Below are 17,041 nucleotides of genomic sequence, written 5' to 3' on the forward strand. Positions count from 1 at the left end.
GCAGAAAGTGGGATTTGAATTGAGTCCTGAAGAAAGCCAGAGAAACTGAGAGGTAGAGGTGAAGGGATGAAATCATTCTAGGCATGGGGGACAGACAGCAAGTATGTTAGTGCACCTGCATCATAGAATTTGTGGAATGAATAAAGGGCAAGGAGACTGGAATGATAGAAAGAGGCCAGGTTATGAGGCCCTTTGAACACCAAACAGAGGAGATTATATCTGATCCCTGAAGGTGGTTATTAGAGAGCCATGGGAGCTCATTAAGGTGGGGAAGAATGTGTTTGGTATGATCATACGTACACTTTTTTTTTTTAAATCACCCTCGATTCCACTACTAGATATACACCCCAAGGAGATCATTGATAGAAAAGAAAGGTCATATATATATAAATATATATATGTTATACACACACATATAGTACTCTGTGTGTGTGTTAGTAAAGAACTAGAAACAGAATAGATGCCCATCAGTTGTGAATAACTAAAAGATTATAGTCTGTGAATATAATGGGAATGTTTCTAATGGAATATTATGCTGTAAGAAATTATAAACATGATGAATACATGAAACATTGAACAACTTACCTGAAGGGATTCAAATCTTAGTAAGCAGAGCCAAGAAAACAATATACACAATAACTAAACAAAGTAAATGGAAATAAAACAACCACAAAATAACCTAAAATAAATGTCACAAAACTACAAAAACCAGCATGACCCCAAAGAAGAGATATGAGAAAATACAATACCCCAGTCCACACAGGTGGGACAGTTCATGGATGTAGAACGTTGAATGTGCTGTCAGATTTTTTTTCTTATGTATTGATCAGTTTGCTGATTTTTCTGGTCTTTCTTTTTTTAAAAAAAGCAAGTCTTTATTATAGGATATATAAGATGGCTCTGGAGAGGAAAGAAGGGAAGGCATGCAAGGAGGAATTTATGTGTTGTAAAAGTAAAAGCAAGAAAATTTATTTTAAAGAAAGAAAGAAAAATGACTCTGACAGCAGAGAACAGAGTGGGGAAGAGACAGAAGACTTTAACTGGTCTATAGCAATAGTCCTTTGGTATGGCACTCATTGTTCCATGATTGAATCTTGTCTTCTCCTGCCTTTGTGAATTTCCAGGCAGTTACTCATGCCTACATAATGAATATCCTACATAATAAAGTGGAGCTTTATCCTCAGAGCATATGCAGTATCCTCTGTGTGCTGTCAGCTCCTGTGGAAGAAGCTGGTGAGTCTACTTCTAGAAAGGTACAATGATGTGTAATGGAAGAGTCTTCTCCTATCCCTGAGTGCTCACCCTCCCCTCCCCCTGCCAAATCTGGACGATGAACAAACATTCCATCATTGAGATGACCAGGTGGCATAGTGAAAGGATGTGAGACTTGTAATCAAGAAGACCCAAGTTCCAACACCAACTAGCTGTGTGACCCTAAGCATCACTTAACCTCTCTATATTGCCAGCTCCCTGATCTGGAAAATCAGGATAATAATGGCACCTACCTCATAGGGTTCTTGGGACAATCAAATGAGTTACCATGTGGGAAGTTCTTTGCAAACCTTAAAGAATTATATAAATGTTAGTTGTCGTTGCTGCTGTTGCTACTTCTGTTATTAGTGTTTCTGGTCTTCTAGTCATGTTGTGAAGTGATGAACTATTGATTGTGTGCTGAGCTAGAACTGGGGTGCATTCAAAAGCCTTTAACTGGTCAGCGCAAAATAGAGAAGACACTTTTTCCTTGGCCAATGTATGGGTGAGAGAGATAGTGCTGTAAGCCATTGGTTGTGATAGGTCTTAGACCAGGGGTGGAGAACCTGCAGCCTTGAGGCCACATGTAGCCTTCTAGGTTCTTGGGTATAGTCTTTTGACTGAATCCAAGTTTTACAGAACAAATCTTTTTATTTAGGGAATTTTTTCTGCAAAGTTTGGATTCAGTCAAACAGTCACATTTGAGGACATAGAGAGGGTCACATGTGGCCTTGAGGTCATAGGTTCCCCACCCCTGCCATGGACCTTCCTATCTAGGGTCAACATGTAGCTCCTTGCTTCTTTGCATTTGATTTTTTTCCTACTTTTCAGAAGAGTACTGGAGACAATAACAACTTTGTGAGCCTTGAAAGGTTAGAATCGTGAACCACCAAAGTTCTGGGAGCTAGAGTCCATATTGAAATTTGGCAGAAGCCAGATGGTGAGGAGCAAAAGCTCAAGTGACCAGCTTGACTCAGTGCAGTAGGAACAGAGGGAAAGAGGACTCAGCATTTGAAATTTAATGTGGGGTGAAAGCTTTGCAGAAACTGTCTTCAGTTTAACCCACCTTCCCCAAGAACTGACGTGGAATAGATAACAATCTCACTTCTGATTAATCCTGACATGAACTACGGCTCTTGGACCTCTAATACCTCAACATCCTGACTTTTTGAAGAGTTATAACTGTCTCCAGTACTCCTCCACATAAAATTAGGAAAGAACACACACCAAAAGGCAAAGAATAGAGTCATGTATTTATGGACCACATATTGGCTCTAGATGGGGAGAGCCCAAAGCCTTGCCCCCTCAGCATTGTCTTGCTCATCTGAGTAACAGCCAGGCAAGAACTAGGAAGAACAGTCCTCTAGATAGTTCTTCCTTTCACTTTGGCTAGTTAATTCTTTCTGAATGCACCCCAGTTCTTGTTCAGCAGCCAATCAATAGCTCATCCATTCATCATGTGTTTAGAATACTAGAACTAGTTACAGAATGCCAGTGCTTGCTCTAAACCATGGAATAGGATTCTTACTTTATAGGTCACCAGGACTTTCCAGAAGCAAGATCTCTAACCTCTTCCTTCTTTAAATTATTAATTCATTCCGAACTGAACAAACACCAAATGAAATGGGCATTTTCATATTTATTTATATGTTATATATAATATTTACATATTTCATTTCTTATATATTTGAGTAGAAAAGGAGCATAATATATGTACAGCTTGCTTGTCTTTTAAAGTAGATGATAACTTTAACTTGTAGCTTTCAAGGTTGTGCTATTTGTGCTTCTTTCTGTGTTTCTTCTGTTCTCACATTTATAAGAAAATATCTTAATAACTTTTTTCTTTTCTAGTTCTTTTTTCTATCCTATATCTATCATTCCTCATCCTTCCCAACACCATCCCTCCCCCAGCCTTGAGGAAAAAAAAAAGAAAAAGAAAGCTCTTTTAACAAATATGTATACAGTCAATTAAAACAAATTCCCACATTGGTTATGGCCGAGAAACTATATATCTTGTTCTGCATTTTCAGTCTATCATGTCTTTCTCATGAGGTGGGCAATATTTCATCATCATCATCAGTCATCTAGAATTGTAGCTGAGGAAAAGGATCCACATGTACAAAACTATGTACAGGAGTTCTTTTTGTGGTGGCCAAGGATTGGAAATTGAGGGGATGCCCATCAATTGGGGAATGGCTGAACAAGTTGATATGATATGAATGTAATGGAATATTATTGTGCTAAAAGAATGATGGGGGTGGCTAGGTGATGCAGTGAGTAAAGCTCCAGCCCCGGAGTCAGGAGGACCTGAGTTTGCTTCCAGCCTCAGAAACTTAATACCCACACAAAAAAAACTAGCCGTGTAACCTTGGGCAAGTTACTTAACCCCAATTGCCCTCCAAAAGGCAAAAAAAAAAAAAAAAAAGAGCAGGCAGACCAGAAAAACTTGAAAAGACTTATATGAACTAATGCTGTGTCAAGTGAACAGAACCGGGAGAATACTGTCTGTACATGGTAACAGCCACGTTGTATGATGACTGACTTTCATAGACGTGGCTCTTCTCAGCAATACAAGTATCTAAAACAACTCCAAAAACTTATGATGGAAAATGCTGTCCATATCCCAAGAAAGAAGTATGGAGTCTGAGTGCAGATAGAAGCATACTATTTGTTCTTTTTTTCTCTTTTCTTGTTTCTTCTTTCTCATGGTTCCTCCCTAATACTTCTTTACAATATGACTAATGTGAAAATGTTTAATATGAATGTATATGTAGAGCCTATATCAGATTGCACACTGTCTTGGAGAGGGGGGAGGGGAGGGAGAGGGAGAAAATTGAAAACTCAAAAACTCATGGGAGTCAATGTTGAAAACTAAAAATAACTGAATTATTTAATACTAGAGGAAAATTGACACCTTAAAAAAAGAAAAATAGAACCGTAATTGGTCATTGAATTAACTAAAGTTCTCAAATCTTTCAAATTGTTCTTCTTTATGATGCTGTTGTACAAACTGTCCTGTTGGCTCTTCATACTTCACTCTGCATTAGTTCACACAGGTCTTCACAGGTTTCTCTGAAATTGTCCATTTGATATTCCTTATAGCACAATATCCCATTACATTCATATACCATAATTTGTTTAACCATTTCCCCACTAGATGGACACAGTTTAGTGTCCAATTCTTTGCTACTACAAAAAGAGCTGCCATAAATAATTTTACACAAATGGGTCCCTTTCCTCTTTCTTTGATCTCTTTAGGAGTGTTGGTATTGTTTGGTCTAATGGTATGCATAGTAGAGAAACTTTGGGAGCACAGTTCAAACCACTTTCTAAAATGCCTGAACCAATTTACAATTCTAGCCAGAGTGCATTTGTGTTTCAGCATCTTTCCTATGGAAAGGCTGCAGGTGGAGAATACTGCTCCTGCTCTGAGTATTGGGTTCCAATTCCAGGCCTACATCACCATTCAAAGAAATTCCAGTTAGTATGAAAAGAGCAGTAGATTTAGAATGAAAGGATTTGGGTTTGAATAATAACTGTGCTACTTACTTCCTCTATTACCTTGGGTAAGTCTCTCGGTCGCAGTTTCTGCAATTGTAAAATGAAGGGTTTAGACTCAATAATTTCTAACATCCATTTGGTTAACAGAGCCTTCCCAGCAATAACCCAGTAATTCCTGCCTTCTATTAACCCCAGTCCCCAAGCCTTTACACAGGTTTCCATTGGCTCACACTATTCTCTTCCCTATTCAATGTTGTCATGTGGTTAGGAAGACCCCATGACCCAGTCCAAGTTGGCAGAAAGGGGACACTTCTATGTAGCAGATTGCTCCCTGGAGAGTTTATGGATGACCCTTACTGTGCTAATTCCAAATGCTAAGTGCTAGAAGACCTTAGAGACCTATTTAGGGAATAGCATTTTAAGTGGTACAGGGGAAAGAGCCTGGGGGTGACTTTTGGTTCTTCTCACTAGTTATGGAACCTTGTTCAGGTTACTTTTTCTTTCTTGGACTTAGTTTCTTCATCCATAAAATGACAGAGCTGTACTCTAAGGTCCTTAGCTCTAAAATGCTATATGCTAAGGTCCTTTGCAGCTGGAAATTCTTCAGGTTCATGATTTTCTTTGCCATGGAGGGCACATCTAGCTTCTTACCCTTACCTACTGCCCTTAGGCCTGTAAGTTTTAAGAGTCTGGCTCAGAATAGGAGGTAGGAGAATGAGTTTCCTGGTGTTAAAAACAAATGGCTAATATTCCCGAAAAGTCCAGTGCTTTGTCTGGAGTCTGCCAGGAAGGCTTCAGCAGCTGACCCAGCCTATTCTTTTGGAAAGAAAGGCAGGAAGTTTCCATAGGAGCCACTATAACAACATTTCACTCCCCTTAGAAATTGCTGTGCTGTATTTTAAATCTCTCCAATGGCCCAGCCCCCAACCATGGCAAAAGTGTATCCTCATTGCATGTGTACGTGTGTGTTTGTTTACATTTATATGTGAAGATGCATTATATGCATGCAAGCATGCTTATTTATACTGTACTATTTGCATGTGCATATGGGTGGGCATGCTATAGATAGTGTGAGTTTGCACACAGGTGTGTGCACATCTACACATGCACATACAAGGGCTGTCATGTGGTAGAAAGATTAGGCTTGTTCTACTTGTTCGCAGAAGGCAGAAAAAGAACCATCAGGAAGAAGTTGTAGGGAGGCAGCATATGACTCCATGTAAGAAAAACTTCCTAATAATTAGAGCAAAGGAAAACTTTGTAATAACTAGAACTAGCAAACATTAGAATGAGCTATTTAGGGAAATGATAGGTTCCCTACTACCAAAGATCTTCAAGAGGATATTGAAGGACAGCATCCCTTGTCCAGGATATTGTAAAGGTATAAAGGTATGGGTTGGACTGGCTCACCTCTGAGGTCCCTTTGTGCAGTGAGATTCTATGAAATGTCTGACCATATTATATTGCATTTATACCTCTTTGTGTGTGTATGAGTACCTCCTTCTCTGAAGCGATATGAAGAACATGGGTCAAGACATGCCCTTCAAAGCTTAATTTAAATGACACCTCCAGGAAACCTTTCCTGTTCTCCGAAATGGAAGTGATCTTTGCTTTCTTGAACCTCACATTTCCTATATTGGGTAGTTTCCTTACATCCTTAGCATTGTTCTTTTTGTATGAAAAAATAGCTGAGATATTTGAACTTGACCCTGAGAGACAGGAAAGACATTAATGAGAGGGCTTGAGGTGAAGGGGCATTTCAGGTGTAGGGAATGATGTGAATAAAGGTAGAATCATGGAACCCACTATCTCCAGAGCCCTCTCTATTTTTGTATGGCCCTAATTTTTAATAAAATTTTCCTCATATCAAATAAATTTCATCTTTCTTCAACTTCTACCCATTTCTTCTAATTATGTTCTCTGAGTCCAAGCAAAACAAACGTAATCTTCTTTGTAACAACTCTTGAAACATTTGAAGACAGAAATCATGTCCATACTAAGTAGTAATTTCACCATTCTAAGGAGCCCAGTTCCTTCAAAATACGGTCATATAATATATTCTGAAGCCCTTCAACAATCTTAGTGGCCTCCTCTGCCCACTGTTTTCCAGTTCATCAATGTCCTCCTTAAAATAAGGGACCCACAACTGGGGACACTACTCCAGATATAGGGTGACTCATGACCCTACTAAATTAATTGCCTAATCAACAAGCATTTCTTAAACACCTCTTGAGCTAGATACAAAGACAAAAATTAAATATTCCCTGAACAACCTCAAGTTATTCACGTTATTTATTTAATAAAAATTATTATTATTGATCATATAACTTAAATTTTATTTAGCATCAAATCAAAGAATATAGTTAATAACTAATGGTTATTAAGTTTATTTTAAATTTTCTAAATTAATTGGATTATATTATGTGATCAAATATTTTATTTAATAACATGTGGGTCTCAGAGCTAATTTATTAATTAATGTGAGATGTTGCACTTTTATGATTAATGGGAAAGTATCAGAGTATACCCATTGATTACTTTAGAACCTGGGATGAACATGGATGAGGACAGTGAGCTGGAGTAGATTGTTAAGGCAGTAATCCTGTCAAAATAGGGAATTAGCCTTGTCTTGCATGAAAATATAAGAAAAAATCAGTGAGTCATTTTGCTAGCCTGGGTTAGTACAGAAAGCTAGACCAAGAGGTTTATGGACACTGGGAAGAGGGAACTAGGAATGGATATGTCGAAAATTCTACATGGAGAAAGAATGTGTACGATGTACAAAAAAAGTGTCCCAGATCTAGCACAAAAGGGCATGACCTTATGAAGGGTGCAGAAATAGGTGCCAATTGTCGGGTCTGTCAATCACCATCTTCAGTTCTAGGTCACAGATCTAGGGTGGATTGAGGAGGGGACTATGTTTAAGGAACACATTCCAGGTTAAAGAGTGTCTGTGGGCCCAAGGCTGTGTGCCAAGAAAGGAGCAAGTTCAGAAACAAACGGAAGCTGTGCTAACCCCCAGAATGGAACAGTTCTAGCTTCCAAAGCAGTAGGAAGCCCTCAGTAGAGTAAAGAGGTCAGGAATCCCATGACAAGGGGGAGTCTAAAGTTCTGTCTGAACCAGTCAAGCTTTCCAGTTAGGCTGATTGTAACCGAGTCCAGCAGCAATCTGCTTGAATTTCAAACAAGGAAAGCTTACAGGCATTTTGCTCAGACCCAAACCCTGGTCAGGAACTTGGAGAGCTCAGACCAAGAGAGCAGACATCACCCTTTGTCCTAAATCAGACAACTTCAGAAGCACTGAAAACTTGCAGGTCCCCAGCTTGAGTTATCCCCTAGATCCTGTAATAACACAACACTCAGTACCCCAAAGAAAGTGGCAAAAACCAGCCCAAACTTTCCCTTTAGAAGTGCAAAGAGTGGGTCCTATCATCAAGTCCAAAGTCAAGAAATCGTCTTGAAGGATGAGATAATAATAATAATCCCACCATAGAAAGTTATTATGGTGATAGACATACATGCTCAAGACACAAACTGAGAAGAGAATGATTCTAAAACATTTACAAGCAAAGTTTCAAAGAAAAATACAATTTAGGTATATATTCAACTGAAAATTCTGGAAGAGTTGAAACAAAATTTTAAAAAGAGTTTTAACAATATTTTTACTATAAAATGAGAACACGATGAAAATATTGGAAAAGAAATGAGAGTCATGGAAGAAAGAACTGAAAAGAGAATTAAATAACTGACACAAGACATACAAAACTTTGCCTAATCAACAACCCCCTAAAAATTAGAATAGACCAAATAGAAGCAAAAACAGAGAAAGAAAACCATAGACCAACTTTCTGAATGAATATCAATGTAAATTTTGTAAAATAAAATATCGGCAAGGAGATTATAGCAATATATCACAAAGATCATACACTATGACCAGTTAGGATTTATAGCAGGAATTCAGAACAGGTTCAGTATTAGGAAAACTATCAACATAATTAGCCATGTCAATAATAATAACAACAAAAATCATATGATTACATCAATAAGATGCAACAACCAAAAAAAAAAGCCTTTGACAAAGTACAATACCCATTCCTATTAAAAAACACTAAAAATCCTAGGAATCAATGGAACCTTTCTTAAAATGATAAGTAGTAACTAACCAAAACTAAAAGTAAGCATTATCTGTAATAGGGATAAGCTTGATGAAGCCTTTCCAATGAGATCAGAAGTGAAACAAGGATGTCTATTATCATCATTATTATTCAATATTTTATTAGAAATGTTAGCTATAGCAATAAGAAAAGAAAAAGAAATGGAAGGAATGAAAGTAGGCAACAAGGAAATAAAACTATCACTCTTTACAGGTGATATGATGGTATACTTAAAGAACCCTAGAGAATCAACTAAAACATTAGTTGAAACAACTTCAGCAAAGTTTCAGGATATAAAATAAACCCACATAAATCATCAGTATTTCTATGTATTACCAACAAATTCCAGCAGGAAGAGATAGAAAGAGAAATTCCATTGAAAATAATTGCAGATAATATAAAATACTTACAAGTCTACCTGCCAAGACAGACCCAGGAACACAATTACAAAACACTTCTTACACAAATAAAGATAGACCTAAACAATTAGAGAAACAGTAGTTGCACATAGACCAAACCAATATAATACAAATCACAATTATTCCGTGCTATACAAATCAAACTACTAAAGAATAATTTTATAGAACTAGAAAAAACAGGAACAAAATTCATCTGGAAGAGCAAAAGGTTAAGTATATCAAGGGAATCAATAAAGAAAAAACTGTGAAAAGCAGCAGGCAGAGTTCCAGATTTCAAACTATGCGACAAAGTGGTAATCAACAAAACAATCTGGTACTGGTTAGGAAAATAGTGGTCGATCAGTGGAGTAGATTAGGTATACAATACACAGTAGTAAATAACCATAGTAAGCTAGATGTTTGATAAACTGAAAGATCTAAGTTTTGGGGTTTTTTTGGGGGGGGGGGTTGGTAAGAACTCAACATTTGACCAAAAAATTCCTGGGAAAACTGGAAATTAGTTTTGCAAAAACTAGGCATAGATCAACATTTCATGCCATATATCAAAACAAAGGTAAAATAGATAAATAATTTAGACATAAAGGATGATGCCATCATAAGTAAATTAGGGGAGCACAGGAAAATGTATCTTTCAGATTTATAGATAAGAGAGGAGTGTTTGACCAAACTAGAGATAGAGGAGATTACAGGAAGTAAAATAGATAATTTTGATTGCATAAAATTAAAAAGTTTTTGCACAAATTTAATGCAGTGAAAATTAGAAGGAAAGCAAGAAAGTAAGAAAAAAATTGCAACAAGTTTTTTTGATAAAGGTCTTATTTCTCAAATATATAGGGAATTTATAAATTTTTAATTTCTAAAAATAAGAGTCATTCAAATGATGAGCCGGCAGACTTCAGAAAAACCTGGAAATATTTATATGAACTGATGCTGAGTGAGGGGAGCAGAACCAAGAGAACATTGTACACAGTTAAAACCACATTGTGTGATGACTAACTTGGTAGATTTGGTTCCTCTCAGCAATGCAAGGTTCTAAGACAATTCCAAAAGGCTCATAATTGAAAATGCTATCCACATCTGGAGAAAGAATTATGGAGCCTGAATGTAGATAGAAGCATACTTGAAGCATGTTCTCTCTCTTTTTTGTTTTGTTTTGTTTTGCTTTTTCTTTCTTGTGACTCATTCCATTGGTCATAATTCTTCTTTGCAACATGACTAATGTGGAGATATGTTTATGTGAATGTGTATGTAGAGCCTATATCAGATTTCATGCCATCTTGGGGAGGGGGGAAGGAGAAGGGGAGAAAATTTGGAACCCAAAAGCTTGTAGAACTAAATGTTGTAACTAAAAATAAATAAATTATTTTTCTTTTAAGAAAGAGTCATTCACCAGTTTGCAAATGCTCAGAGGATATTAACAGGCAGTTTTCAGAAGAAGGAGCCAAAGCTACCAGTAGTCACATTAAAAAGTGCTCTAGGGGTGGCTAGGTGGCACAGTGAATAGAGCACTGGCCCTGGAGTCAGAAGGACCTGGGTTCAGATCCAGCCAAAGACACTTAACACACACACACACACACACACACACACACACACACACACACACACACTAGGCATGTGACCTTGGGCAAGTCACTTAACCTCAATTGCCCTCCAAAAAGCAAAAAAAAAAAGTGCTCTAAATCACTACTTATTAGAGAAATGAAAATTAAAACAACTCTGAGGTACCACCTCACACCTATCCAATTGGCTAACATGACAGAAAAGGAAAATGACAAATTCTGGAGGGGATATGGAAAAATTGGGACACTGATACACTGCGGGTAGAGTTGTGAATTAGTCCAATCATTCTGGAGAACAATTTTAGAACCATACCCAAAGGGCTATAAACCTGTGCATACCCTTTTATCCAGCAATATCACTACTAGGTCTATATCCTAAAGAGATCAAAGAAAAGGGAAAAGGACCTGTTTGTACAAACATATTTATAACAGCTCTTTTTGTTCTGACAAAGCACTGGAAATTGATGAGATGCCCATCAATTGGGGAATGACAGAACAAGTTGTGCTATATGATTCTGATGGAATACTATTGCTCTATAAGAAATTATGAGTGGAGTGGTTTCAGAAAGCCCTGTAAAGACTTCTATGAACTCATGGAAAGTGAAGTAAGCAGAACCAGCAAAACATTGTACACAGTAACAGCAACATTGTAACGATGATCAACTGTGAAAGACTTAGCTACTCTGATCAAGACAATGATCCAAAACAATCCAAAGGACTCATGGATGAAAAATGCTATTTGCCTCCAGAGAGAAAACTGAACTCTGAATGAAGATTAGAGCGCACTTTCTAAACTTTATTTTTATTACTTTAATTTGGGGAAAGGTGGTTCACAACATGGCTAATATAAAAATATGTTTTGTATGACCTTACACATATGATCAAAATCAAAGTCCCTGCCTTCTCAAGTAGGGGGGAAGATAAAAAAGGACGGAAGGAGAGAATTTAGAACTCAAAAGTTTTTAAAGATGATTGTTAAATTTTTTTACATGCAATGGTGAAATAATAAAATAAATAATTTTTTTAAAAGTCAAAAGACTGAATAAATAAAAGAAAATATTAAGGTATCTTAAAGTAACTACAACTGACTTAAAAAACAAACTGAGAAGAAGAAAAAATTAAGAATCATTGAACTACCTGAAAGCAGCCACCAAAAAAGAGTTTATATATCATTTTTCAAGAAATCACAAAGAGGGGCGGCCAGGTAGCACAGCAAGTAAGAGCACCAGCTCCAGTGTCAGGATGACCTGGAGATCGAATCCCAGGCTCAGACACTCAGCACCACACCCAGAAATAATTGGCCCTGTAACCTTGAGCAAGTTACTTAACCCCAATTGCTTAAAAAAAAAAATCACAAAGAAAACTTTCCAGATCTCTTAGACCAGAGGGTAAATTGGAAATAGAATACACCAGTCACCTCCTAAATGAAACCCTCAAATGAAAACTCTCAGGAACATTACAACCAAAATCTAGAGACTCTAGCTCAATGAAAATAAAGCTACCCACAGTCAGAAAGAAGGAATTCAAGGAAATGTAATCAAAATCACACGTGATTTAGCAGTCATCACTAAAAAGAAGTGAATAGTTTGGAACACAATATTCTAGAAGGCAAAAGATATAGCCATATAGCCAAGAAAAACTTGCCTAGCAAAAGCGAGTGTTTTCTTTCAGGGGGAAAAATGTATTTTAGATGGAATAGAAAACTTCCCAGCATTCCTGGTGCAAAGACCAGTGTTGCTTTTTTTTTTTCATTAGAACCTTTGGAGTACAAACATAACAGGCAAGAGAAACATAGAAAGGTAAACATGAGTGAACAATTATAAGAAATTAAATAAGGATAAACTATTTACATTCTAATGTGGGGACATGATTTACATCCCCTCAGAACCCCTTCATCAGGGGGTAACAGAGGAAACCTGCTTAGGCTTCCTAATAGGGGTTAGGGGTCCTGCTTTGCCTTAATGATCTAAAAAGAAGACTGGAAAGAAAGAGGAAGGGAGATACAATGGGGAAGAAGACAGGGGGTGGATGGGGAAAATTATCTCATATAGTTGGGGTGCACAAATAGAAGTCCATATAAACAAGGAAGAAGAGGTGGAGGGAGTGGGTGGTATTTGAATCTGTTTCTCATGTGAACTAGGTAAAGAAGGGAAAGATATATACACACACAAAGAGATGGGTACAGAAATATATTTCATTTAACATGGAAACAGGAAGAAAAGGGGAGAAGAGGGGAAATAAGAGGAAGAATAGATTAAAGGACAAATAAACTATAATTCTATCAGTTCTTTTTGCAGTATAGAATTAGACAATGAGGGGGTGCCCATCCATTGGTGAATAGTTGAACAAATTATGTTATATAACTGTGATAGATTATTCATGTACCATTTAAAAATGATAAAGAAAATTATTTTAAGGAAACCTGGGAAGATCCATATGAATTAATGCAGAATGAGAACAATTTATACAAAGACAACAAGATTGTAAAAACAACTTTTTAATTGTTTTTGCTAAGTTTTTATTATACTTTCAGATCTAAATTCTTTCCCTCCCATTTCCCTCCCCTCCACTGAGAAAGAAAGAAAAATAAAATCCCTGAGACAACATATAGTTAAGCAAAACAAATTCCTACATTGTTGTGGAAGACTAAGAAACTCTAATCAATGAAACAATGACAACTCTGATCCCAGAGGACTTGTGATGAAACATTCTACCCACCTCCTAATAGAGAAATAGAGGACTCGGTACAGACTGAGACTTTTTTAGGACATGGTTCATTCAGGAATTCATTTTGCCTGAATATACATGTTAGTAACAGGAGTTTTGTTTTTCTTTCTTTCTCAGCTGCAGAGGAGGGGAGAGATGGGAGGGAGAGAAAGTAGATTTTTGCTGATAGAAAAAATAAAATGTAATTTAATTTAAAAAAATCAACTCCAAAGGTGCAGAATAAGAAGCTGTGGCTCGATGGTCATTTGTCTGAAAAGAATCTGGGGTTTTGGAGAACCACAAGCACAAGATTAGAAAGTAGTGTGAGGGGGTGGCTAGGTGGCGCAGTAAATAAAGCGCTGGCCCCCGAGTTGGGAGGACCCGAGTTCGGTTCCAGCCTCAGACGCTTAACAGTCACACTAAAAACTAGCCGTGTAACATTGGGCAAGTTACTTAACCACAATTGCCCTCCAAAAAGAAAAAAAAAGTAGTGTGTAGAGGCATCCAGAGAAACAAATGCAATCTGAGGTTGCACTAGAAGAGACAATGTTTCCAGGACTAAAGACAAAGATCCCACTGTGCCCTACCCTGGTCAGAGCACCTCTGAAATATGGTTAGTTTTGGACACCATGTTTTGGGAAAGACATGGATAAGCTAGAAAGTGGTGTCCAGAGAAAAGTTATCAGAATAGTGAAGGGCCTTGACAACATGCGATATGAGGGTTGGTTGAAAGAACTAGGAATCATTGAGCCTGGTGAAGGGACGGCTTGGTGGGACATCCTAGCCTTCTTCAAATATCTGGAGAAGTAGTGTATAGAATCAGCCTCAGACCCACTTGTTCCCGAAAGGAAGAACCAGGAGTAACCAATGGAAGTTGCAGAGAGATAAGCTTATATTTAATGGAGGGAATAACTTCCTAAGAATTAGAACTATCCAAAAGTGGAATGAGATTTCTTGGGAGGTAGTATGCTCTTCCTCGATAAAGTTCTTCCAACAAAGTTCAGGTAACAACTCGGTGAGCAAAGGAGGTCAATATTTAGATATAGGCAGTGATGTGCTAGTAAATTTTTAACAGCTGCCTGGGAGGAGGAGTAAGAAATGTTCTCAGGAATCACTTTTAAATTTCTTATGCATTCTTAACATTTTCTCTATCACTTTAAGTGTAGACAATCACAAAACAATAAATGAAGCCCTAGGTACAAATGCTCATATTGAAAATTTAGCAGTAGACTCCGTCATGCCCTTCAGAGCTGGCTCTAACACACTCCTGGGTATTGGTTAGACTAGGCAACCTCTGAGGAGCCTTCCAACTCTGAGATTCATTGTCTAATGCATAGATGCATAAGATGAAGGGGCCACTTCCCCCTAACAGTTCCCATTATTTCTACTTTAGCAACAAGTTCCTCCTTTTTTTTTTTTTAAAGCAATTGGGTTTAAGTAACTTGCCCAAGTTTACACAGTCATTTTTTTCATGTGGGTGTTAAGTATCTGAGGCCGGAACTGATCCTGGGTCTCCCAACTCCAGTACTGGCATAAGTTCCTCCTTTTTGGTCAGAATAGAGACCAAATGACAGTCAACAAACATTTATGAAGCCTCTACTATATGCCAGGTACTGTGCTAAGCACTGGGGATATTTAAAAAAAAAAGACAAAAATCATTAAAGCAAATCAAGAACTTATGAGCTGCTCTGCCTTTGTTAAAGAAAGAACTTTAGCCAATGTCTGAATATTTGAAGTGCTCACCCACTGTTCTATCAGGCTGCTCTGCAAGACTTGTGACTTGTTTCCTGAATTCCTCCACCATTTCCTTCTGTGTAGTACAGTCATCAGAATACATCATTTCTGTTTCTCCCTTAGTTGATCTTCACACACCTACTACTACTGAGTATATACTCAGTCCTCCAGTCACACTGGCTGTCCTGAATACACAACATTCCTTCTTTCTTTGTCATGCCTTTGCACAGCCTGTCCCTCATGCCTGTAATGTTCTCACTCCTCACCTCTTAATAATAACTAACATTCACAAAGCACTTTAAGATTTGCAAAGCATTTTACAAATATTATTCCATTTTATCCTCAATAACCTTGGGAGAATTTTTACATGAAGAAAATGAGGCTGGAAAGGTTAAGTGACTTACTCGGGATTACACAGCTCGTCAGTATCTGATTTAGGATTGGAACTCAGGTCTACTCGACTCCAAATCCTGTGCCCTAGTCACTATATTACCTGAACCTCCAGGATCCTTCATGGTTAAGCTAATACACCGCCTCATTCAAAAGGCCCTTCCCATTTCCTCAGTTGCTGGTGCCTCTGCTGCAAATCACTTCATTTTCTATATATTTGTAGATATTTACCTGTGAATATGGTGTATCCTCCCAGATTAAATGCAAGCTTTAATTTTTATTTTATTTTATAGTTATATTTATTTTATGTATTATATATAGCTATAATATCCTTTTTATATTTGTATCCCCAGAAATTAGCATAGTCCCTTGCACATAGTAGGTGCTTGTAAATGCTTTAATTGATTGACCTAAATCTTCTCCCCACTCTGGTTCCCAGATTCCCTCACATGAGTATATCTTCTCACTATGCAATATTATCCTGTTCTCTCTCCTCTGATGTAAAAAAGAATCTATCCTATTCCTTTTGAAAGGAATAGGATATACCCTTTGGTGGGAGCCATATTATAAATCGTGGGCTTAATCCTTCTAAGACTTAGTGATATTATGAAGGAGAAGAAAAAATTTGAGAAGGAGAAGTGAAGATTGGCTACATTGCAAGCTGTAGCAGGGGCATCTGTAACTTCTTTCTTCAAATACCATGGAGGAAGATTGGGTCACTGATCTGGGTCAGCAACTACACAGTATGACCAGTTCCCCCAGGGGCCTGTCTGATCTCATCCTCAGTACCAGTTCCATTGTTTTATTTTAAGATAGGAGTGAAGGATACAGTATACACTCCAAAAATACTTGGCATGTGCATTTGGTTCTCTGTTGGGCCAGGTATCCGATACTTGATCCTGGAAGGGGCTCAACTGTCAAAAAGCCTGGTATCTGGGTAATTGGTGGTTACAGAGAACTAGATGTATGCTGCAAGTAGAGAAGGCTGTGCTTCTACATATCACAATAGACTTTAGCATAATGAGGTTTCCAAACCCATTTCTTGATAGGATTTGGGGCTAGGGCCCCCTAGCTCCACTGGTCAAGTGATGACAGCTCAACTATTCCACCATTGTGGATAGATTGCTGGGCCCAGTGTCAGAAAGACTTAAGTTCAAATTCAGCCTCAGGCACTTATTTGTTGTATGATCCTGGGCAAGTCACTTGACCTCAGTCTGCCTCAGTTTCCTCAACTGTAAAGTGAGGATAATAATAGCACTTACCTCTCCAAGTTAATGTAAGGATCAAATGAAATAATATTTATAAAGTGTTTAGCACAGTGTTAGGC

The 17,041-nt window shown here is 37.7% G+C and overlaps 1 long non-coding RNA gene across 1 annotated transcript in view; it reads right to left on the minus strand.

The window, feature by feature from the left end:
* Positions 1-17,041, minus strand: part of LOC138150509 (uncharacterized) — a 42,346-nt gene that overhangs the window by 22,490 nt on the left and 2,815 nt on the right. The window contains exon 2 of the long non-coding RNA XR_011165576.1: positions 4,801-4,839. This is a non-coding gene — a long non-coding RNA (uncharacterized lncRNA). The remainder of the gene's footprint in view (positions 1-4,800; positions 4,840-17,041) is intronic.

This window comes from Petaurus breviceps, unplaced genomic scaffold (assembly GCF_028583685.1).
Source record: "Petaurus breviceps papuanus isolate PSGF00001 unplaced genomic scaffold, PetGlider_PUasm1.0 90879, whole genome shotgun sequence".
Taxonomy (NCBI): Eukaryota; Metazoa; Chordata; class Mammalia; order Diprotodontia; family Petauridae; genus Petaurus; species Petaurus breviceps.